The sequence below is a fragment of the Macrobrachium nipponense genome, chromosome 5, assembly GCF_015104395.2.
Source record: "Macrobrachium nipponense isolate FS-2020 chromosome 5, ASM1510439v2, whole genome shotgun sequence".
Taxonomy (NCBI): Eukaryota; Metazoa; Arthropoda; class Malacostraca; order Decapoda; family Palaemonidae; genus Macrobrachium; species Macrobrachium nipponense.
The window spans coordinates 32,153,321-32,177,750 of NC_061107.1; the positions used below are offsets into that span (position 1 = coordinate 32,153,321).

The 24,430-nt window shown below is 40.7% G+C and overlaps 1 protein-coding gene across 1 annotated transcript in view; it reads left to right on the top strand.

Annotated features, from left to right (window-relative positions):
• LOC135215277 (uncharacterized) overlaps positions 1 to 24,430 on the top strand; it is a 524,407-nt gene that overhangs the window by 492,289 nt on the left and 7,688 nt on the right. The window lies entirely within an intron of this gene.

Below are 24,430 nucleotides of genomic sequence, written 5' to 3' on the forward strand. Positions count from 1 at the left end.
GCTTGTCAACAAGGTCTTTGGTGTGCTGTGAAGAACCCCAAAAGACTCATGTCCCAAAACGCCTTGGCCTTCTTTGTGAGAAGCGTAATTACGGACGCACACAAAAAAAAAAAAAAAGAACTGCTCAGAGGTAATCCTTCGGTCTTCTAAAGGTTAAGACCCATGAGGTGAGAGCAGTAGCAAGTCCTTGGCGTTCCAAAAGAATACGTCTCTTAAAAATATCATTGAGACTACTTATTGGAGGTTGCAATTCAGTTGTTTGCATCTCATTACCTGAAGGATGTGAGAGTGACTTATGAAGAAGTGCTTCTCTCTAGGTCCATTTGTATCAGCAGATACAGTGCTGGGTTTTGGAGCAAAGACTGATCCTTAAAATGGTTTGATTTTATCATACATAAACCCTCTGTGTCAGATATGTGCTTGGTTTTTCTATTAGCAAGCTCACGGATGTCGCACGGGCGCATAGTGTCATTTCTGGTAGGGGATCAAGGGTATGTATGGCTAGTGGGGGGTACAAAATTTTTTTTTTTGTATATTTTGTATAAATGAACGTGTAATTTTGTTTCGAGTTTTTGGTTGTTTGTAAGGAGTTCGGGGATAACTCCTTGCAATCTTAGAACTAATATGGATGTTAGGATCAGGTGATCGGGATCGGTGTTGTGCTCCTTGAACAAGGTGTATTGTCATGTTAGTGGAATAGCACCCAATGACAAAGGCCTTTAGGCTCTGCGAGTAAGTGGATAAGACCCCATTGGCAGACCCACAAGAACTCTTAGCCATAGATCAATATCTCGCTGAGGCTCTTGAGGCTAAGCAGACTCCAAGGCAGTAGCCGCGAAGTCTTCAGCCTAATAAGGTAGGAACCAAGGTTTATTAATACCTACAACATATGTTGTTTACCTGTCTATTTCAGTAGTTAGCTGTCTCTTACCCACCACCAATGGGTGCTAATCAGCTAAGTATATATCTGGCAGGGAAGTTGAATGTATAAAAATGATATTGTCATGTTACAATAAGTTTTATACATACTTACCCTGACAGATTATATACGATTAATGGCCCACCCAGCCTCCCCGCAGGAGACAGGTGGAAGAGAAGAATTCTGATTAGAAAAGCGGGAATGGTTCCTAGTCCTGCCACCCAGGGCAGGGGCGGTAGATCACCTGACCTACCGGTAGCGTGTGCCGCGAAATTTGAAATTCTGTCGGAGACGACGGAGTCTATAGCTAAGTATATATCTGTCAGGTAAGTATGTATAAAACCTTTATTGTAACATGACAAAATATCATATTTCCTTCTTTTTCCTGAGGGAAAAGTCACATCTTTCTGTACCCAACAATTAAAGGATACAGAAGTATGCTTTCGTCAGTCTTTAAGAAACAGGGGCTTAGACTTGACGAATAATAAAGATTTGCACGATCATCATCCGCTCCTTTGAAACGTCGAAGTCAGTAGAGCCTAGGATTCCGAGCTGGAACTTACATTGTGGTTCTGAAATTTCGTCCTCCCGGAAAAAGTTCGAACCAAACTCATTCGGCTTCATTCCGGGAATCTCACTAGAAAGTGTATATTTTCTGCTATCTCTGGCTACGGCTAAAAGGGTCAGCGAGTTGCACGCCCTTGAGTCACGAGTTGGCTTCAAAGAAGTTCTGCGATTTGTCTTCCAGACTCTTTTTCTTGCCAAAAACGAGAACCCTTCGAATCCCTGGCCTAGGAGTTTCGAGGTAAAAGGACTTACTAGCCTAGTAGGCAGAGAAATAGAAAGATCACTTTGTCCAGTTAGAGCACTGAAATTCTATCTGGACAGAAAGAAGCGGTTGGGAGGCTCACAACATGGTCTATGGTGCTTGGTGAAAGACCCCAAGAGACCTATGTCTAAAAATGCTTTGGCTTCTTTGTTAGAAGTGTAAATTACCGAGGCTCATAAGAAACTGCCCAGATGACTCTTTTAATAATCTATTAAGAGTAAGAGCTCATGAGGTTAAGGGCAATCGAGACATCAATTGCGTTCTCAGAGAAATATGTCACTTAAAAATATTTTTGGACGCAACCTATTGGAGATGCAACTCAGTATTTGCATCTCATTATTTAAAAGATGTGCGAGTAACGTATGAGAAATGTTTTTCTCTAGGTCCGTTTGTGTCAGCACAGACGGTTCTGGGTAAAGGAGAGAGCACCGATCCTTAAATATGTGTACGTAACCCTCTTGTCGGATGTGTTCTTGTGTTTCCTGTGCATGGGAGTGTCAGATGTCGCACTGGCGGCCTTCACTTCTCTTCATTAGGAAATCGAGTGACAGCTGACTATTAGAGGGGTACAAAATTTTTGTTTGATTTTGTATGTATGATTTTCGAGTTTTTGTTGGTTGTTTTGCTAAGAGTTTGGGGTATGACTCTTGTAACAATCTTAGAACTAACCCGCACGGGTTAGGATCGGGTGATCGGGATCGTTGTGTGCTCCTTAAAGAAGGCGTGTTGTCATATAAGCGGATTAGCACCCCTTGACAAATGTCAGTTAGGCTCTGCCGAGTAAGTGGATAATAGACCCCATCGACAGACAGCAACCAGCAGAACTCTTGGCCACAGATCACTATCTCGCTAAGGCTCTTGAGGTGAAGCAAGACTCCTGGCAGTAGCCACAAAAGTCTTTCCATCTAATAAGGTAGGAACCAAGGTTTATTTATACCTACAACATATGTTGTTTACCTGTCTATTCAGTAAGTTAGCTGTCTCTTGCCCTCCACCAAAGGGTGTCAATCAGCTATGTATATATCTGACAGGTAAGTTGAATGTATGAAAATGATATTGTTATGATACAATAAAGTTTCATACATATATACGATTGAAGACCCACCCAGCCTCCCCGCAGGAGACAGGTGGAAAGAGAGAAATCCTGATTAGAAAACGGGAATGGTTCCTAGTCCTGCCACCCAGAGCAGGGCGGTAGATCACCTGACCTACCTGTAGCGAGTGCCGTGAAATTTTGAATTTCTGTCGGGGACGACAGAGTCGATAGCTATGTATATATCTGCCAGGTAAGTATGTATGAAACTTTATTGTATCATAACAATATCATTTTTTATATATTTTCACTGACTACAGTAATATGGGCTGCAGTTACAGCAGATGTATGTGAGTAATAGTAATTGGTCTTTGTGAGGAGGTATACATAAAGCCTACAGAACAATTTGCTGGAAGTCACAACACACATCACATCATGTCTGTCTGTCAGCAACCTCACTGACTTTGAACTTTTGAGAATTGTTTAATAAAACCAACAGCTCATTGATTTCTTTAACTGCGTGCACAAGGCTTCAAATAACTAAACAGGTATAGACAATAAATAAACATTTCAATGTAATTTTAGGCAAAATTAAAGATAGTCTTTGTGCTGTAAAGAGTATACTGAAATCCTCAAAAAAATTTTAAATTTTAAATTTCATAAGTCTTACAGCTATATTTGGTCAGCAAGTTGCTTGTAAGGACAACGCTTTTTCCCTATTTTCATTGTAACCAATCATCAAGTCGCGTTTGTTCTTACTTCCATCCGATAGAGCATTCCGCGGGCCTTTTTTCCGCCGATGTATAACACATGCAATTCCATTATTTGTACGCTTTATTATATCTAAATGAATGTCTGTAAGAAAACAATTTACTGTCTCTGAGTCATTTCTGTTTTCAACTTCTCATAGCAGGTAGCGAATAGTTTGTACGATTTTTTTCTCTCAAACGTGCATACTGGCTTTTTTTTTTTTATACATTCAACTTCCCTGCCAGATATATACTTAGCTATAGACCTCCGTCGTCTCCGACAGAATTTCAAATTTCGCGGCACACGCTACAGGTAGGTCAGGTGATCTACCGCCCTGCCCTGGGTGGCAGGACTAGGAACCATCCCCGTTTTCTAATCAGAATTCTTCTGTCGCCCGGACCATCAACATTGTTGTTGGTTCCTCTCGATTGGTTTTTCTTTTTTCACCGCATTTGATCTTCTTGACCGACTTTTGGTGACGTATCTGGATTGTTGGATTGGCATACGCTTTTGTGGACTGTTTTGTGGACTTGATTTTGGATTTTTTCTTTAAATATGTCTGACTCTGGTATGGTTGTGAGACGTTGTGCGAATGTAGGCTGTAAGGTGAGGTTGCCGAAAGCTTCGGTAGACCCTCACACGGTATGCAAGAGGTGCAGGAGTATGAATGTTCTTTTTACTAATACTTGTAAGGAATGTGAGAACTTGAGTGAGAACGAATGGAAGAATCTAACTAATTATTTAAAAAAGTTAGAAAGAGAAAGAGTGAGGAAGGCTTCTCATAGAAGTTTTTTAAGTAGTTCTAGATCTGAACTAATTCCAAGCTTGGGATCTTCCCAAGGGTAAGTATTGCTACTTCTCCTTCCATTGCAGCCCCTTTCTCCTATTGCAGAAACCTGTAGATCCAGCGAAAGAACTTGCAGATCTAAAAGCAGCCTTCAAGTTGATGGAAAACAAAATGGCTGCCATACAAGGTAAGGCTAGTGAATTGTCAGTGGACAGTGATATGAGTGTCCCCAGTGTAGTGGAGGGGGCATCTGGTCGGCTCAGCAACGCTCCTAGGTCTAGACCTCTTCCAAGCTCACATGCCCAGAGAGAAGGAATGTCGAACCGCCGAAAGGAGGTTGTGGAGAATCCCCAACCGATCAGGTGTCCCTTCGGCGGTTTCTGTGACACCCCAGACTGCCAAGGAGGCCGCTATTGTAAAAGCGTCCTACGTGAGTGTTTCTCGTCGTCGGGATCTTCATCACCGAGACGTGATTGGAGAGATTCCGATCGATCTCGGCCTCTCAAGAGGAGTTGGAGGGCGCCGACTATTGACTCGAGCCCTGAAAACTTCCCTGAGGAGTCTCCATCGGGAGTTAAGAAGGCGAGAAGAGCCATTCTTCCAACCAGAGTGAGAAGGAGGCAGGAGGTGGAGGCTATGGACTCCTCCCCTCCTCCTTCCCCTCCTCCCGAAGAGGATAAAGAGGAGGCTACTAAGAGGTTCATGGATTGGGGGGCGATGCAGAACAGATTTCGTCATTTGTAGGAGTCCTGTCAAAGGAGCCTCCTAGAAGGAAAGACACTTCCCTTTCCTATTAAAAAGATCCTCCAGAATGGAGGTATCTACCTCCAGGATCGATACTCCTACCCGAGGTGAGGTTTCCGGTACGAACCTGGATGAATCAATCAGACGTCTGGCCACCGGCCAGGAGTGAGGAGTCACCCAGGAGGCAGGAGCCAAGAGCCAGGAGTGAGGAGTCAACCAGGGGGAGGCAGGAAGCCCAGAGCCAAGAGTGTGGAGGCATCTAGGCAAGAGGCAAGAGCCGGAGGCAAGAGCCTGAGGCAAGAGGCAGAGCCAGGAGGCAGAGTCAGGAGTCAGGAGGCAGGAGCCAGGAGTCCGGAGTCAGGAGGGCAGGAGTCCGGAGTCAGGAGGCAGGAGTCGAGGAGTCAGGAGGCAGGAGTCAGGAGTCCAGGAGGCAGGAGTCAGGAGGCAAGAGGTCAAGAGCAGGAGGTGCCAAGAGTCGGGGTGGGACTCGTTCCTGGAGGTTATGACTCTTCGCCAATAGGAGCTCCTCTCCTTTCAGAACATAGGAGGTTCTTGGAAGGACTCTCCCTCAAAACTGTTGAACCTTTCTCCTTCGTCTGATCGAGGGTTAGAACGAGTTGTCTGACGACGAACCTCCTGCTAATGAGGGACTTTCTAGTTACAAAGTCTTGGCCTCATTACTTCTACAAGAGTTTGGAGATTCTCTTAGTCCTGCAGCTCCTCCTTCTCCTCGTTCGCTCTTTTCAAGCTCAGCTACGGCTAAATCGTCAGCATTCTTGAAAATGAAGCCTGCGATATCGATGAAGAAAGCTCTCCATTCTCTAGATTCTTGGATGGACAAGAAGAAGGAGTTAGGAAAGACAGTATTCTGCATGCCTCCTTCCAGATTGCACGGGAAGAGAGGTATTTGGTATGGGACAGGAGAGACTATGGGTCTTTCTATACCCGCCTCTGCAGATGCCGATTTTGCCAGTTTAGTGGAGGCCTCTAGGACGTCCTCCTTAGGTTCGGTCAGAGCGACGTGGAGCACTTCAGAGTTGAACCACTTTCTAAAGGGACTTTTTGTCACTTTAGAGGTGTTCAATTTTCTGGATTGGTCACTCGGAGTTCTGGCCAACAAATCTAAGGATCCGTAGTTTTTCTGAAGAACCCAGAAATTCTCCATAGCGTCCTGTCCTGCATGGACAACGCAGTACAGGACGGTTTCGGGTGTGAAGTGGCTTCACTTTTTGGTGCTGGTCTCCTGAAAAAGAGATCAGTGTATGGTTCCCACCCTTTTATCGAAAGGAGTTTCTCCGAGCCAGAGGACTGCCTTACTGTTCGCCCCTCTATCAGATCATCTGTTTCCTTCTCAGTTAGTCAAGGATATATCTCGCTCACTAACTGAGAAGGCGACGCAGGACCACTACTTAGCAAACGTCCAAGAAAGGACGACCGGGAGTGGCGACGGTTAAGGAGGAATCTCGTCCTACTCAGCAGCCCTTTCGTGGAGGTCGCAGCGGCGTCGCCCCCTGCCAGAAAGAAGAGCTCTGAAAAGAGAGGAAGGTCCTCATTTAGGCCCGTCAAGAAATCGAAGTGACTTGTTGCTCCTCCAAGCACCAGTGGGCGCCAGACTCCTGACTTTGCAGGAGTATGGGCACAAAGGGGAGCCGACCTTTGGTCAGTGTCGGTCCTGAAGAAGGATATGTAATCCCCTTCGAAGACAGCCCCCCGCCCCTAACATCTACGCCTCGGGAGCTGTCAGCGAGGGTACAGAGAACCCGTTAATGCGAAAGACTCTCCTTCAGATGGTGGAGCAAATGTGGGAAAAAGAGGCCATCGAACTTGTGCAGGATCCACACTCCCCGGATTTACAATCGCCTTTTTCTAGTACCAAAGGCATCGGGGGGGTGGAGGCCAGTTCTGGACGTAAGCCTCGCTGAATCGCTTCGTACAGAAGGAAGTTTCGTATGGAAACGTCCGCCTCTGTAATGTCAGCGCTTCTTGTCCAGGAGATGGATAAGGTCTCTACTGGACCTTGCAAGACGCCTATTTCCACGTTCCCATTCACCACCAGTCAAAGAAATATCTTCGCTTTGTGATAGGAGACAAGATCTTTCAATTCAGGGCTCTGTGCTTCGGTCTGTCTACAGCCCCACAAGTATTCACCAACCTGATGGCGAATGTAGCAAGATGGCTTCACCTAGAGGGGATAAACATCTCCCTCTACTTAGACGACTGGCTGATCAGGGCCAAGTCGAAAAGTCAGTGCTTGGAGGACTTGGAAGTAACAAGGAACATGATAGATTCGCTAGGGTTGCTCGTCAACCTCGAAAAGTCTCAACTGATCCCCAGCCAGAACTTGGTCTATCTGGGGATTCAGATGGATTCTCGGGGTTTTCGGGTATATCCTTCGCGAGAAAGAATCGCTCGAGGTTTGTCGCGAATCTCGAACTTCTTAGAGAGAAGAACAGCTCAGCGAGGGATTACCTGAGCTTTTAGGGGACCCTGTCCTCATTGGAAAAGTTCTTCTCGCTAGGGAGACTTCACCTTCGCCCTCTTCAGTTTTTCCTCAAAGAGGTGTGGAGTTGGAAGAACGGGTCAACTCTCGGACATCTTCCAACTTCCACAAGAGGTAAAAGATCATCTGAGGTGGTGGATCCCTCAGCTGCAAAAGAACGAAGGCTTATCGCTTGCTCTGCAGAACCCAGACCAAGTGTTGTTTACCGACGCTTCGGAGTCGGGATGGGGAGCGACGCTGGGAGCAAGGGAGGTGTCAGGCACCTGGACAAAGGAACAGGTGTCCTGGCACATCAATTGCAAGGAACTTGTGGCCATACACCTAGCCCTTAAAGTCCTTCGAAAAGATAGTCCAGAGACGGGGTGATACAGATCAACTCAGACAACACCACGGCTCTGGCTTACCATACGAAAGCAAGGAGGCACGCACTCGTTCTCCCTCTATCAGTTGACAAGACACCTGTTAACCTGGACGGAAGAAAGAGGCATAACTCTCCTCACAAGGTTTGTTCAAGGGATCAAGAATGTGAGAGCGGACAGACTGAGCAGGAGAAACCAGGTCCTTCCCACAGAATGGACTCTTCACGAAGAGTGTGTCGAAGTCTTTGGTCCCTGTGGGGGAGACCTCACATAGACCTGTTTGCGACGTTCCTCTCCAAAAGAATAGAGAACCTTTTGCTCCCTCTAGTCGAAGATCCGAGAGCCTTCGCAATAGACGCGTTTCTCATGGATTGGTCGGGTGTGGACGCTTACGCCTTTTCCCCCGTTCAAAATCTTGGGGAAGTGCTCAGGAAGTTTGTAGCTTCGAAGAGCACGAAGTTCATACTCATAGCCCCATTTTTGGCCAGCCCAGGAATGGTTCACGGAGGTACTGGAGTGGATAGTGGACTTCCCCACCAGATCGCTTCCAAACAGACACGATCTACTCAGACAACCCCACTTCGAGAGGTTTCATCACAACCTCCAGGTCTCGCTCTGACTGCCTTTCGACTATCGAAAGACTTGTCAGAGCGAGAGGCTTTTCTCGAGAGGTCTGCGGGCTCTATCGCTAGAGCCCGCAGAGCTTCGACGAGAAGAGTACCAGTCGAAGTGGGAAGTCTTTAGGAGGTGGTGTAAGGGTCAGAAACTGTCCTCCTCTAGTACCTCTATAGTGAATATTGCCGATTTCCTCCTCTTTCTGAGAAAGGAGTCACACCTATCTGTCTCGACAATAAAAGGATACCGAAGCATGCTGTCTTCAGTTTTCAGGAATCGAGGCCTAGACATTGCTAACGACAAAGATCTACACGATCTAATTAGATCTTTTGAGACGTCGAAAGCAGCTACTCCTAGAACACCTAGTTGGAATCTAGACGTGGTCCTGAAATTCCTTTCATCGGACAAATTCGAACCTTACATCTGGCGTCCTTCCGCGACGTCACTAGGAAAATGCTTGTTCCTGGTGGCTCTCGCTACAGCCAAGAGGACGAGCGAATTACACGCTCTGGATTCCACGGTGGGGTTCAAAGGAGATGCTGCCATCTGTTTCTTTCCAGACAATGTTTCTGGCAAAGAACGAAAACCCATCAAAACCTTGGCCCAGAAGTTTTGAGGTAAAAGGCCTATCTAACCTGGTAGGCAGAGAGATAGAGAGATCTCTCTGTCCAGTGAGAGCTCTTAAATTCTATTTAGAGAGGAAGAGACAGATGGGAGCTTGTCAACAAGGTCTTTGGTGTGCAGTGAAGAACCCCAAACGGCTCATGTCCAAGAACGCCTTGGCTTTCTTTGTGAGAAGCGTTATTACGGACGCTCACAAGAACTGCTCTGAGGCATCCTTCAGTCTTCTAAAGGTAAAGACGCATGAAGTAAGAGCAGTAGCAACGTCTTTGGCGTTCCAAAAGAATATGTCTCTGAAGAATATCATCGAGACTACATATTTGGAGTGCAATTCAGTGTTTGCATCTCATTATCTGAAGGACGTGAGAGTGACCTATGAGAAGTGCTTCTCGCTAGGTCCTTTTGTTCATCATCAATACAGTACTGGGTCTTGGAGCAAAGACTGATCCTTAATTTTGTGTTTTTTTATCGTACATAAACCCATCTTGTCAGATATGTGCTTGGTTTTCTAGTAGCAAGCTCACTACTGTCGCACGGGAGCAGAGTGTCATTGCTGGTAGGGGATCAAGGGTATGTATGACTAGTAGGGGAGTACAAAATTTTTTTTTTGTAGATTTTGTAATGAAAGTATAATTATGTTTCGGGTTTTTTGGTTGTTTGTGAGGAGTTCGGGGATAACTCCTTACAATCTTAGAACTAACACGGATGTTAGGATCAGGTGATCGGGATCGGTGTTTGTGCTCCTTGAACAGGTGTATTGTCATTTGTTAGTGGAATAGCACCCAATGACCAAAGGCCTTTAGGCTCTGCCGAGTAAGTGGATAAGAACCCCATTGGCAGACCCACAAGAACTCTTAGCCATAGATCATTATCTCGCTGAGGCTCTTGAGGCTAAGCAGACTACAAGGCAGTAGCCGCGAAGTCTTCAGCCTAATAAGGTAGGAACCAAGGTTTATAAATACCTACAACATATGTTGTTTACCTGTCTATTTCAGTAGTTAGCTGTCTCTTACCCACCACCAATGGGTGCTAATCAGCTAAGTAATATATCTGGCAGGGAAGTTGAATGTATAAAAATGATATTGTTATGTTACAATAAAGTTTTATACATACTTACCTGACAGATATATACGATTAATAGCCCACCCAGCCTCCCCGCAGGAGACAGGTGGAAGAGAAGAATTCTGATTAGAAAACGGGGATGGTTCCTAGTCCTGCCACCCAGGGCAGGGCGGGTAGATCACCTGACCTACCTGTAGCGTGTGCCGCGAAATTTGAAATTCTGTCGGAGACGACGGAGTCTATAGCTAAGTATATATCTGTCAGGTAAGTATGTATCAAAAAAAACTTTTTTTATTGTAACCATGACATATCATTTTTTTTAATTGGCTGACCTCAAAGTTTCCCAGGCTTGTTCTAATACAAAACTTTTAATGTTGAAATAGAAATAAAAAAGAACAAAAGGGGCACTTTGTTTAAAACTAAGCCAAGAGGTTCATCACCTCTTACAAAATCAAGGTTGTAGCTTCCTTACCGGGACAGAATGTTAGTCTGTAACATATTCTTACACCATAAACTAAATTTAAATAATTGACTCACGATTTAAGTAACAATATTTCTAATGTGATTTAAAAAAAAAAAAAAATAAAAAAAAAAAAAAGGAAGTCAAGGCTCAAAGGGCAGATCTAAAAGTAAAGGTTGAACACAGCTGACTCGTACTGTTGCCGCCTCCATGTGATAAGGGTCAGTGGAAAGACTGAGGTACTAATCACTGTAGACAGCGATTGAACCCTTCTGCCTTGAGTCCATTCGTACCTTGTCAGACGCTATTCTGGCCAAGACCAACTATGAGAGTTTTTGTTTATATTGGCCGATCTATCTTATGGAGTCCCCTAATGGGACCATAAGAGTACTCTTCAGAGGGCACAAGCATGATGCTTTTAAAATGGGTAATCATATATAGTATATAATATATATATATATATTTTATATATATATATATATATATATATAATATAGTATATATATATATATTATATATCTATATATATATATATATATATATATATATATATATATATATATATATATATATTCTATATATAAATATGGTCTATATGTTCTAGCCAAATGCTTGCATATGAGGAATGTCAACAGATTCTTTTAATGAATGGAATTGACAACAACGAAGACAATTTTGAACAAGATATCACCAACGCTGATGATTGAATCAAAATATCCATAGGAACTTTAATTTTACTGATGTTAAAATTGCATAGAAATTATGTTTAACCCATAAGAGCCAGGCTAAAAAATCAATATGCAGCACTTCCTTACTAGTGAATAATTTATTGATTCAAATTTATCAGAGGTAAATACCTCTTCATCACAAGTAATTTCTCTACTTATTCGTGTGTCATCGGCAAAACTACTCACTGCCGAGTCCTTAACATTACTGTCTATGTCTGCAATCATAATAACAAACAGCAATGCCGCTAACACCGTACCTTGTGGCACACTGGATATTACCTTAGCTTCATCCGATTTCTCATCATTTGCAATAACTATCAGTTTTCTGTTGTTGTATAATTTTTTTTTATACATCTTCCTACTTTGTCCACTACATTTATGTTTTATAATTTTCTTTGCTAATATATTATGGTCTACCTTGTCAAAAGCTTTTTCAAAGTCTAGATAAACCACATCTGTTTCTTTTCCATTTATCATATTTTTATATATGTTCTCACAGTGGACTAACAGTTGGGTTTGTGTACTTTTTCCAGGTACAAAACTGTTGTCCTATATTAAACAAATTACTTTTTATTAAATGTTTAATATTTTTCTTCATTACCCTTTCATACACTTTCATAATATGTGATGTTAGACTCACAGGCCTATAATAATATACTTGCCTCTAGTCTTGATCCACTTTTGAAAGTAGGGGTAATATATGCTAATTTATGCTCATCATAATCTTGCCTGTATCTAGTACGCCTTTGCCTTAATAATATTGCAAGCAGCTTTGCGATAGAATGAACTACTTTCTTTAACAATATGGCAGGGACACCATCTGGCCCAGCTGCTGATCCATTTTAATTTCATTAATAGTTTGCACAATATCGGCTTCATTAATATCTATGTCTGCTAAATATTCACTATTTTCATCCATTATTTCTGTATCATTATCTTCATTATCAATTCTAGGGGTAAATTCTCTCTTATATCTTTCTGCTAATATGTTGTATACTTCTTTTTTCATTTGTTAATCTCCCTTCATTTCTTAGAGGGCCTATTTCTATTCTTCTTTTATTCATCTTTTTCACATATGAGGACAATAGTTTGGGGTTTTTCTTAATATTTACTAGGGTTTTTTCTTCCAAGTCCAATTTTTCATTTTCTTCTGATTGTATAATCTTTTGGTCTGCATTTTCTATCTTGCTTTTTTAGTTCCATCACGGGTGTTCCACGTTGGGCGAGTGAATTTCGCACTCAGCTACTAACCCAGTGGTCCAAAGTTCGATTCTCGCCATGGCCAATGCGGAACCAGAGGAATTTATTTCTGGTGATAGCAATTCATTTCTCGATATAATGTGGTTCGGATCCCACAATAAGCTGTAAGTCACGTTTGCTATATGTAACCAATTGGTTCCTAGTCACGTAAAAATATCTAATCCTTTGGGCCAGCCCTATGAGAGCTGTTAATCAGCTCAGTGGTCTGGTAAAACTAAGATATACTCAAGTTCCTTCATTTTCCATGCATTCTTTTCTTTTGCAAGACCTTTTTTCCACTTTCTGATTTTCTGGAACAAGATCCTTCTGTCTCTTGGTATGCATGACTGATGTTTACTTTTCTTCTTCGGTATATATTTATCAACTATTTTCTCTAATATTTTATATAATATATCTGTATTTACCTGTATATCAACACTCATGACTATGTTATCCCAATCTTTGTTTAATTCTTCATTTATTTCTGACCATTTTATATTCTTACTATAGAAATTGTATTTTCCATATCCTTCTTATTTTTTCATCTCTTGCTTATCTCTGTTTTCATTTGCTTTGGAATAGACTGTTAACCCTTAAACGCCGAAGGGGTATATTAAAAAATGCCTTCTGTGTGCCAAGGCGGTCTCGGAATGAGCGCGGAAGCGGAAAAAAATATTTTTTTCAAAAAATCACACCGCACTTAGTTTTCAAGCTTAAGAGTTTATTTTTGGCTCCTTTTTTTTGTCATTGCTTGAAGTTTAGTATGCAACCATCAGAAATGAAAAAAATTATCATTATCATATATAAATAATGCAATATATGATAGCGCGAAAACAAAATTTCATATATAATTTGTATTCAAATCGTGCTATGCCCAAAACGGTTGAAGGTAACAAGTTAATTTTTTTTCGTTGTAATGTACACTAAATTGCAATCATTTTGGTATATAACACATTGTAAAACAATAAAAGCAACACAGGGAAAATATTATCACAAAATGATGCATGAATTTCGTAATGCACTGACATAAACATATTTTTTTCAAAACTTCACCATAATCTAAATATTGTCCTAGAGACTTCCAATTCGTTTAAAAATGAAGACAAATGATTGAATATTACTAGACTGTAAGAGTTTTAGCTTACAATTGCGTTTTTTTACCATTTCGGTAGAGTCAAATTTGACCGAACATGGTTTTTTTTGTCTATTTATCGTGATTTATATGCAAATATTTCAAAATGAGAAAAGCTACAACCTTCAATTATTTTTTGTTGTATTTTACATGAAATTGTGCACATTATCATATATAAAACTTTATTTGTAACGGCTAATTTAAAATGGTGCAAACATTACCACAATCGTACGTATGATTTTTCGGAAGAGTTACCATGCGGACGTAAGGAAAATGTTATTTTTTTCATAAATTCACCATAAATCGAAATATTGTGCTAGAGACTTCCAATTTGTTGCAAAATTAAGGTAAATAATTGAATATTATAGAATATAAGAGTTTTAGCTTACAATTGCGTTTTTTTCGACCATTTCGGTTAGAATCAAAGTTGACCGAAGGTTGAAAATGTGTCACGTCATTTTTTATATGAAAATATTTCAAAACTGATAAAAGCTCCAACCATGGATTGTTAGTTAGTTTGTATTGTACATGCAATTATGCACATTTCCAATATATAAAACTTTATGTAACTGGCTAATTTAAAATGGTGCAAACATTACCACAATCGCACGTATGATTTTTTTCGGAAGAGTTACCGCGCGGTCGTAAGGAAAACGTTTTTTTCATAAATTCACCATACATCGAAATATTGTGGTAGAGACTTCCAATTTGTTGCAAAATGAAGGTAAATGATTGAATATTACTAAAATATAAGAGTGTTAGCTTACAATTGCGTTTTTTGACCATTTCGGTAGTGTCAAAGTTGACCGAAGGTTGAAATTTTGGCACTTATCGTTATTTATATAAAAATATCTCAAAACTGATAAAAGCTACAATCATGAATATTTTTTGTTGTATTCTACATAAAATGCGCACATTTTCATATATAATACTCCATGTAAAGGCTAATTTAAAATAGTACAAAAATTATGTCAAAGTGACGAAATAATTTCCTAGATGTGTCACCGATACTTTTTAGTGCGGCAAGAAAGAAATTCACGCTTGCGTGCCTGCGTAACAATTGTAAACAAAACAACACCTTGATCCGTGAACTCCCAGCATCCCCCAAGGCGCGTGATTCAAAAGTTTAGGCTGGTAGGACTATAAGTATTTTTTCCGCGAATTTTTTTTATTTTTTAAAAACTTTTGTATGTCGACGTAAAATACATCCAGTTCGGCACCCGTGAGACAAAAAACATGTTGACGTAAAATATGTCCAGTTCGGCGTTAAAGGGTTAATTCTATGATATTATGGTCAGAAATACTCGCATTATAAACTATTATTTCTTTAACATAATTCACCTCATTCACAAATACTAGGTCTAAAGTATTTTCCTTTCTTGTAGGCAGGTGATTTATTTGTTGAATGTTGTTCTAGTATCATATCTAATCTAATAGTTTTTTTAATTGCCTCTTATCTTCTGCACTATTATTACTCTCTTTTTTATATGTATAAATTCAACCACAATCTCCTGTTCGTTCTTTCCAATCTACGAAAGGAAAGTGAAAGTCTCCGGATAGGAGAATAGTCCAATCTTTATGATTTCTACATATATCATCCAATTTTTCTGTTATTGTGTCAAACTCTTTAATATTAGGGGGTCTATGTATTACGATATTCATTAATTTTTCAGATTAAAATTCTACCGCTATTAATTTACATTCTGAGTTACTATATTTCTCATATATTTTTCTTTGTTTTACGTCCCTCCCATAATTTGCAGTTCCCCCATGATTCCTATTTTTTCTATCTGATCTAAAAGTTTGGAACCCCTGTATTTGATCATCATTACCAGCCTCTTGGGAATACCAGGTTTCACTTACATTCATTATATCTATTTTTTTTCAGTTTGGGTTAGTTCTTCTAAGATCTCTATTTTTCTTTTTGAGTTACTCATAACTAAACCCTGCACATTCATCACTATGATGGTTTGGGTGTTATCACCATCATTGTTGATGGGTTCATCTACAAATTTTGCATGAGAACGTAGATACGAATTTTAGGTAGGTAAAGTGTAGAAGTCTAGAAATTGAATTTCTGTTCATTTCATTATATTGTAAATTTCAGGGCATTATGGACTAAGTAATTTTAGTGCAAAATTCAGCCTTCTAACTGTTAGTTTCAAATTCATTTGGAAATGTTACATAAAAATATAAATGCGAATTTTCGGTAAAATATAGAAATACAGTGGTCGCCCCATAGTCACGGGGTATGCATACCAGACTGTCCACTCTGAATAGTTAGAACCTGCAAATAATTGAAACCCCCTATAAAAATGCTTAAAACCTCCTATTTTGGTAGTTAAAACGCAAGAAGAACTCACTAAGAATTTTATACCCGGTTTTTTTAATAGTTTTATCACAAAAAGTGCATTTTTTAGAAGATGATACCTATTTACTACGCGGTTGACATACCTTCAAAACAAAATTTTCAGCTCTTTAATCTCTGGAAAAATGTTAATCTTTCTGTCTGCTGGTCACACCGTTTATATCCCCGGCGACTAACAACAACAAAATTTATTTGTTTGTTTGTTTTATCTTCCAAGATGTAGGTATAACCTGTAGGTACAGCACATTTTTTAACAGTATGCCCATATATATATATATATAATATATATTATATATATATATATATATATATATATATATATATATATATATTATATATATATATATATTTGTCTTCCAGATATGAATTACCCGTACTGCCATTTTTTTTAACCAACGCATGAACACACTGCCTGCATATGTACTAATGCCCACTGGTTAAATATACTCTCTCTCTCTCTCTCTCTCTGGAAAGATTACGTCAATTCAATTTATCAGTATCTTTTCCTGATAGACAGACAGAGTAAATATTTAGGACTCCAAGGCTTGGCATACGTCAATTATTTTATTATCTTGGGATTTTTGGTTAATCTTGGGATTTTCCATGGTCAACTCTTGGGATTAGTAAGAAAATGCAATTAGTTTGAGTTTTTGCAGTAGCAGCAGCAGCAGCTGCAGCGCACACCCAAATAGTATTTACAAAATGAGCTGAGCTCTCTGGCTGGGCTGTTTTGGTCCTCCCACGTGTTTGATCGCATATCTGCCAAATTTATAACAACAACAACAGAGATAAAAACCATTTCTCTCCCATTACAGATATCAAATATCTTTTCCGTTACGCAGAATTCTAAATAAATTACGTAGGTTCACGATTGATAAAGTTTTTTTATGCAATAACCAGAGACGGAGTCAGATTTTCTATCAAGATGGCATCTCATTTTGGTGCTGTTGCGAATATTTCAACCAGTTCCACGTGCGTTTAAATCCATACTGACTGTACAGTCTGGAGGCAGTTCGCCCTTCCACACATATCTTGATTTCTTAATATCGTAGGTATAGAATAAATTGGGTGAGCAAGGAAATATGAAATAAAGCATAACAGAGTAAGTTTGACGAGTGAGAAAATAAACAATCGTATACAGACAGATTCTCTCTCTCTCTCTGACAAAATAATAGATAGGAAACAATGACTGAATATTGCTTGAATGCGATATGGCAAAGTTTTGGCCTGACTGAAGTGTGGAGTGACTTTGACACCGACTTACAAGTTATTCCTGGTCATCTCACAGCCATGGATAGACATCAACTTCACAAGCCGAGAAAGGGCAATTGTATACAAAATAAATAGGAATGGAAAATGCGAAATGTGGGCCTATATTGTCCCATAAAAAAAACTCTCTGACAGCTGTAAGATTTAGGAGAGAGAAAGAGAGAGAGAGCAGGGCCGAATAGGATGGAGATTAAAGTACCTGGGAATGAAAACCCCTTATAATCTTGTAATTATAGCCTCGGGTTTTGTCTCAAGGACATTCAAAGGTCTGTCACACACTGGCAGTTGTTTTTGTAAAATTAGCATAAGGGCAGATCTTTAAAAGCCACGCCGAGAAAGCTCGCCACGGTGACAAGATTGTACCTTCCATAAGAATTTGACGATGTCCTATACGAAGATGCAGGATATGAAGATGAAATGATCAAAGATCTGGAAGATGACGAATATGATGACTGCCTTGATGGCAAAGAATTCAGAGCAGTATTTGATGATACGGACACAGAGAACGACTTTGGAGGATTTTAGTTTATTATTTGATTTTATGCATTTTTTTTACTTTAATAAATTTTCACCTACCTGTGTATCCTATAATAAAAATAACAGTTCAAGTAACAAATGTTTCTTTTACAGAGTAAAACAAAAAGTAAAAAATCCTTCGGTATTGTGCCTTAGTCAATCTGATTTGGAAATTATAGATGGTTAGTCTAGAACAGGTAAACATGTTGTATAAACCAAAATAATGCAAATAGCGCGCGATCGCTTTTGTATTTTAAAATACAATAGTAATATGAGAATGCATACAATATTATTGGATATAGTGAAGTACAAGTAAAGCATAACTTTTAAAAGATCTACTGTTTTCCTCCGGTAGTAACTATCGCAATCTGCCGATTTTGGAAAGCATAGACGGTACACTATTTTACCGCGTGTATGATGCGACCCCTTTAAAATTAGCTTCAAAATTAGGTTTCAAAAGTCGCATAATATGCAGTATATACGGTAATATATGTAGTACTGTACCCCAATACTAATCATCAAGATTCTTTCATTAATAAATTTCTTCCTTTGGCTCAGAATTCAGGATCTTATACTACTTAATGCAATACTATTTTTAAAAAATTTTGTCGAGCCTTGTTAAATTTTTGCCTGTCACAAACCCATTATTACTACACTAGCCTTTTGTGCTGCTGCACTGATGAAATCAGATAATGAACTGGAATAACAAAAGGAAGAATTGCTCCTCCAGGTTGGCAAATTGGTCTCCATGTCCTCATTGGTCATATGCTTCACTTTGTGTCCGCAAACAGTTCACAGCCTTTTTCATCATTCTTTGGTTCTCTTCATATCTTGCTTTGTTTTTCATAGGATTATTTCATAGCATTTTTCTTATTTTTGGTGCTGGGAGGACTAACTAGACATTGTCTTTACTAATCACTCACTGTAGCTGCTGTTGTGTCAATAACCAGTTGTTCTGCATTTTTATTTTTGGTTTCTGTTTTCATTTTTATTTTTGGTTTCTAGTGTATCAATAATTCTAGTTTTAAATTGTAGAGTAAGGTTTATGTTACATTTACGTGCAATTGAAAATAACTCTAGTTCAGTTTCCCTCACTCATTGTATTTGTCTCCAATGATTTTTAATTTTTGAGTTCCCTTCCCAGCCTGGTGTTTGTATCCTACTTCAGTAGGATACATACACATGGTCTTGGGTGTGTATTCCCGTGCTTGAAGGCACACTCAATCATTTTTCCTCTTTTTTTCACTTTTTTTTTGAAGTGAGGACAGGAGGATGGTTTTTGAAGTGAGAAGGACAGATGATGATAGAGCAAAAGTTGCTTGATGGATTATGAGGAAGCACCGTCATTACCAAATCTTTTCCTTCTGAGCTCTTTATATCTAGATCCATCCTGACTGCCCTCCCCCAGTAGTTGTGGCAAACCTGGCAGGTTTCTTATTTGCTGTTGACCAGCTGCTTCTGGCACTTTTTATTTTAAGGACATAATATCAGCTATATTCATCCTTTCAATGAAATTTCTGTAAATAACGTACACACTGTTGTTGATATTAGTGTTTGTTGTTATGTTGATTTTTACCATGTTGCTGTTGTTACGAGTCTATCAGTTTTTGCTTCTAATTTTGATGTTCTTAATTTTTAATTCTTTTGGGTAAACATTGAAGCTGAACCCAGGGCCTGGTGCTCATTACTGTAATAAAAATTGCAGTGTACTTTTGCTCAAATATTCAAGGCTTGAGGTAAATTTTCTTGATCTCCAGAGTTGTGCCTATAATAAGGGATTTTGACAAAGGAAAAATACTATTTCTTGGCAAGGGTTCGTGTCGCCCAGTGAAATAATCCTTAAGTTCAGTATCTAGGTAAATGATACTAACATTATACCAGAGAAAAAATAAATTCAGGAGGATGTCAGAATAACTGACTCGCTCACCGATAAATAAAAAGAGGGTGTCGGTATGTAGATGGGGTGAGTGAGACCACTACCACGAACCTCTTGTCATTTAGAATTCTCCTTCATCAAAATCCCCCTCCTGAGAGAGCTGATACACACTCGGAGTCAGCAACTACTACTACTACGCTACCCACACCCCACGCCGACTGCAGTGCCTCTGGTGGCCATCCTTGTAGTTAGATGCCAATCTTGGGCTGCAGGGCGGGGAACATGGGTGGGGGGGATTTCACTGGTTGACCACGAACCCTTGCCCAGAAATAGATTTTTCCTTCGTCAAAATCCCTTTTCTGGGCTCAGTTCGCATCGTTTCGTGAAATAGTACCACTGAATTAGCACTAGATTGGAAAAATAAAAAAAAGAGAAAGGTCTCAATAAAAACAAAGGAAGTAAAAAAAGAGGTAAGTATAATCTGATTGAGAGCTTCACAAGTTATCATAAAATAAAGTTTTTTTACTTAAATTAATGAAATAAATTATATACAGTTAACCTTAAAAATTTATACTTAAACTAACTTATGATAACTTATCTAATACAATGAAGTTCAAAAAACACGGAAAAAAAAAAGGTTTTTCAAAAAAATAATACATAAAGGAAGAACACTCCACTGAAACATATATATATTAAAATGAACACAAAGCATCTCAATAAACATATTTGTGTGCTTCCCTAGCGTAAAAATAAGGGGAATGCACACCGAACAGTTACAAATATTATATATACAATATAGTTGTGGGTGCCCGTAGCAAAAAAATAAGGGACACACCACTATATATATCCTTCTAAGCAGCTAAGGCTGAAGGACCCAAAGAGCATAACTGTAGGGTTAGGTGCATTGTTAGTTGAGGCAGGTAGAAAAGAGATCAGGATCTTCAACTACGACTACTGAGCAGTGTCAGGGGAAACATGTTTCCCGCTGCCACTGCCGGAAATTTAAGATTCTAAGGACTTTAAATAATGACGCTTGAAAACTGTCGGCGATTTCCAGCCTGTATAGTTCTTTAAGTCATCAAAGTTCATATGCTGGAAATAATTAATGGAGGTGGCTACTGCCCTGATGTCATGGGCTTTGGGGAATGAGTCAGGATTTGCTTGTTTAATAAAGTAAAGGATTTGTTGCATAATTCCCTTTATTGAAATAGTACCACCTTTTTCCCTCATGAAGAGGGGGCCTGAGGATCTAGGATAGTCGGCCTAGACAGAAATGGACTTTCGTAAGGGTTCCGTCACCGACAGAGAGAAGGGTCTTGTGGGAAGAAGGATGACCTTCCAAGGGGCCCACCTCATTAAAGGATCCTCTTCTTGCTAGAAAACTACGATCTGGAGATAGTAAGACTTCTCCTGAGGGGAGGAATTCTACATGTCCAGCATCTCTGGAAAGTTGCCGACAGTTCTGATATTCTGGCTCCTGTGGCCAAACTTAGTAAGAATAGAGTTTTCCTCAGTAGCATTATATATGTACTAGAAAACGCTGTCAGTGTCTGAAGCCAGTTTGAGAACGTCCCATTTAAGAACCATGAAACTGAACTAGGTCTTTCAGAAGGTCTAAGCCTAGCACAGGCTTTGGAAATAGACGTAAAGTAGGAGTCTGTTAAGTCTATTTTAAAACCAAACTGAAAGATTTTCTTTAAAGCTGACTTATTAGTGGTAATAGTACTAGCTGCTAATCCTTTTTTCGAATAAAGATCTGAAAAAGGATATAGCTATGTTGACTGTCATGGTTCTGGTGTTTGTTTCCTTCAGGAAAGTTGCTAACTTCTTAACAGCAGCATCATACTGTCTCAAAGTTGATTCTCTCTTATCTGATTTCTAAGAAAAAAAATATTCTGAGGATCAATATTTGCATCTCTCTTAGCCGCAAACTTCATGAAGTCCATGAATTTAGGGTTTTGAGAATTCCCATGAGGAAGCGAACACAGTCTTTATTTGTACTGACTGAGATAGTTTGGGATTGGGAATCCGTTGAGGTCGAAGACCCAATTCCAGAAGCAGAGGATACCAGTTTGCTCTTGGGCCAGTCCGGGGCTACTAGAGCTACTTGTCCCTTGAATGTCCTGAGTTTGTTCAGGACTTTCAATAGAAGATTCACTGGAGGAAAGATGTATATCTTCTCCCACTGATTCCAGTCTATGTACATGGCGTCTATGGCATAGGCACAGGGTCCAGGTTGAGGGCCACATAGCAAGGGATCTTGTGGTTCGCTTGAGAGGTGAATAGATCTACTTGGAGACCCTGGAACACTCCGGCGTATCCACTGGAATGAATTCTTGTCCAGGGACCACTCTGATTCTAGAGGAACTGACCGAGACAGAGCGTCTGCTATCACGTTCCTTAATCCCGCTAGATGGGTGGAGGATAGATGCCATTTGTACTTGATTGCTAGAGAAAAAATGGCTATCATGACATGGTTCACATGTTTTGATTTGGATCTCCCCTGTTGATGCAGTGTACTACTACTGCGCTGTCCAAAACCAGTTTTTATATGAGAGTTCTTTGCTGGTAGAAGCCTCTTCAGAGTGAGGAATACTGCCATAGCTTCCAGACATTTATGTGAAGCCGGCGGAACTGAGATACCCAAGTTCCTTGAACCTTCTTGAATGGGAATATCCTCCCCACCCGCTTAGAGAGGCGTCTGTGTGAATAACCAACGCCGGAGTGGGAACTGGAGAAACTGATTTGGACAGGTTCTTTGGGTGGACGATTGCGAAGAATCTGCGGGATTACTGACAACTTGTCTCGAGATTTGACATTTGCTCTTGAGCGCCAAACGCGATTTATGTCCTTCAGTTTCACTTTCAACAGAACGTCTGTCACTGACGCAAACTGGAGTGAACCTAGGATCCTCTCCTGGTTTCTCCTTGACATTCGTTTGCATTTGAGGAATTGCCTTACTGACTTGGCTATTTCTTTCCTTTTGACCAATGGAATTGACAGAGTGTGGGAGGTCAGGTTCCATTGAATGCCGAGCCACTGAAAACGTGACTCCGGTGTGATTCTGGACTTTGCCCTGTTTATTTGGAACCCTAGATGTTCCAGAAATTGGATTACTTTGTCCGTGGCTCTGAGGCATTCCTCGACGGTTGTTGCCCAAATCAGCCAATCGTCGAGGTACTCTACTACCATTATCCCTTGTGATCTCAGTTTGTTGTACTACTGCTTCTGCTATTTTCGTGAATACCCTGGGGGTTACAATCAGCCCGAAGGGCATCACTTTGAAAGAGAATGCCTGGTCTCCCAACCTGAAGCCTAGGTATGGGCGGAAGTGTCTCGCGACTGGGATATGATAGTATGCGTCTGTAAGATCGATAGAGGTGGTGACAGCCCACGGGGAAGTAAGGTCCGCACCTGCGAGATAGTCAGCATTTTGAACTTGTCGCAACGAATGAATAAGTTTAGACGGGACAAGTCTAAGATTATTCTTCTTTTTGATGAACCTTTCTTTGGCACTTTAAATGCTTGACTCTTGACACTACCCCTTTCCTGAGGAGCTCTTTCGCATACTCTGTCAAAATCCTTTGTTGGTAATTGAAGGAATGATTTGGGTGGAGGGGGACCTTGATCCAACTCCACCCAGCCCTTTGGACACAATGCTCTGTGCCCAATTGCTGAATGCCCACCTGTGACGGAAGAGAAACGCCTCCCTCCTACCTGAGAGAACTCACTGTTTGTTGTGCAGAGCATGCTCCGCGCCCTCCACGGAAGTGTTTCCCCCTGTTGGTTGCCCTTCCACCACCCCTCTTCTTGACGAAAGGCACCCCTAGCCCTGCTTCCCCTTGCAAACCTATTAATGGCTTGAAAGGCTTGGCTTTCAAACACCGGGTTGAAAGCCGGGGAAACAGCATAAGGAGGGCGAGGGCTGGCTTTGGGAATTCAACAGGAGGATGGGCTGGTTTTGACCCTTTGTATCTGCCGGTTGCACAGGCTGTGAGACCGGACTGCTTGAACGAAATGCTGTTGCTGCTGCTTCTGGAAGGGCGGGAACTTCCTGGCACCAGCAGGAGGATTCTCAGGCTTCCTCTTACTGGAAAGACCCCAGCGTGCCCTAAGGCTTTGGTTAAGCCTGGTCGCTTCATGCTGCACTTCATTGACAGCCGATTCTGGGAAGAGGTCAGCTCCCAGATAGTCGAAGAAGAAAGCAGCTTATTCGGCTCTGCCGAATAGTAGCTTCCTGCAGGACTGTTTCCTGCAGTTCCGCCTTGCTACCACAAATTCGTACAGGTCTGACTGTACCGTCTGAGTTTTGTGTCTTTGCCAGCAGCTTGAACAGAGGTTCTGAGCCGTAAGTCAAGGCGGCAACCTCTGTCATTACTAAGGCATTCAACGTCCTGCCTAACCTAGTCCTTGCTTCAAACTCGGCTTGGATAAGGTTATCCGGCAACCTAGGAAGTCTCTCCCCGAACTGATCAATGGCACAGACCGGCTTGAGCTTTCCTACCGTGAATGTCGCTGGCAAGTCTTCCAAAGTTCCCCAAAGGCTGGAAAGAGTGGGGACATTGGGTTTAATTCCCTAAGCTGAGGGAGAGGCTCACCCTTCATAGCAGTTTGGATGGTGAT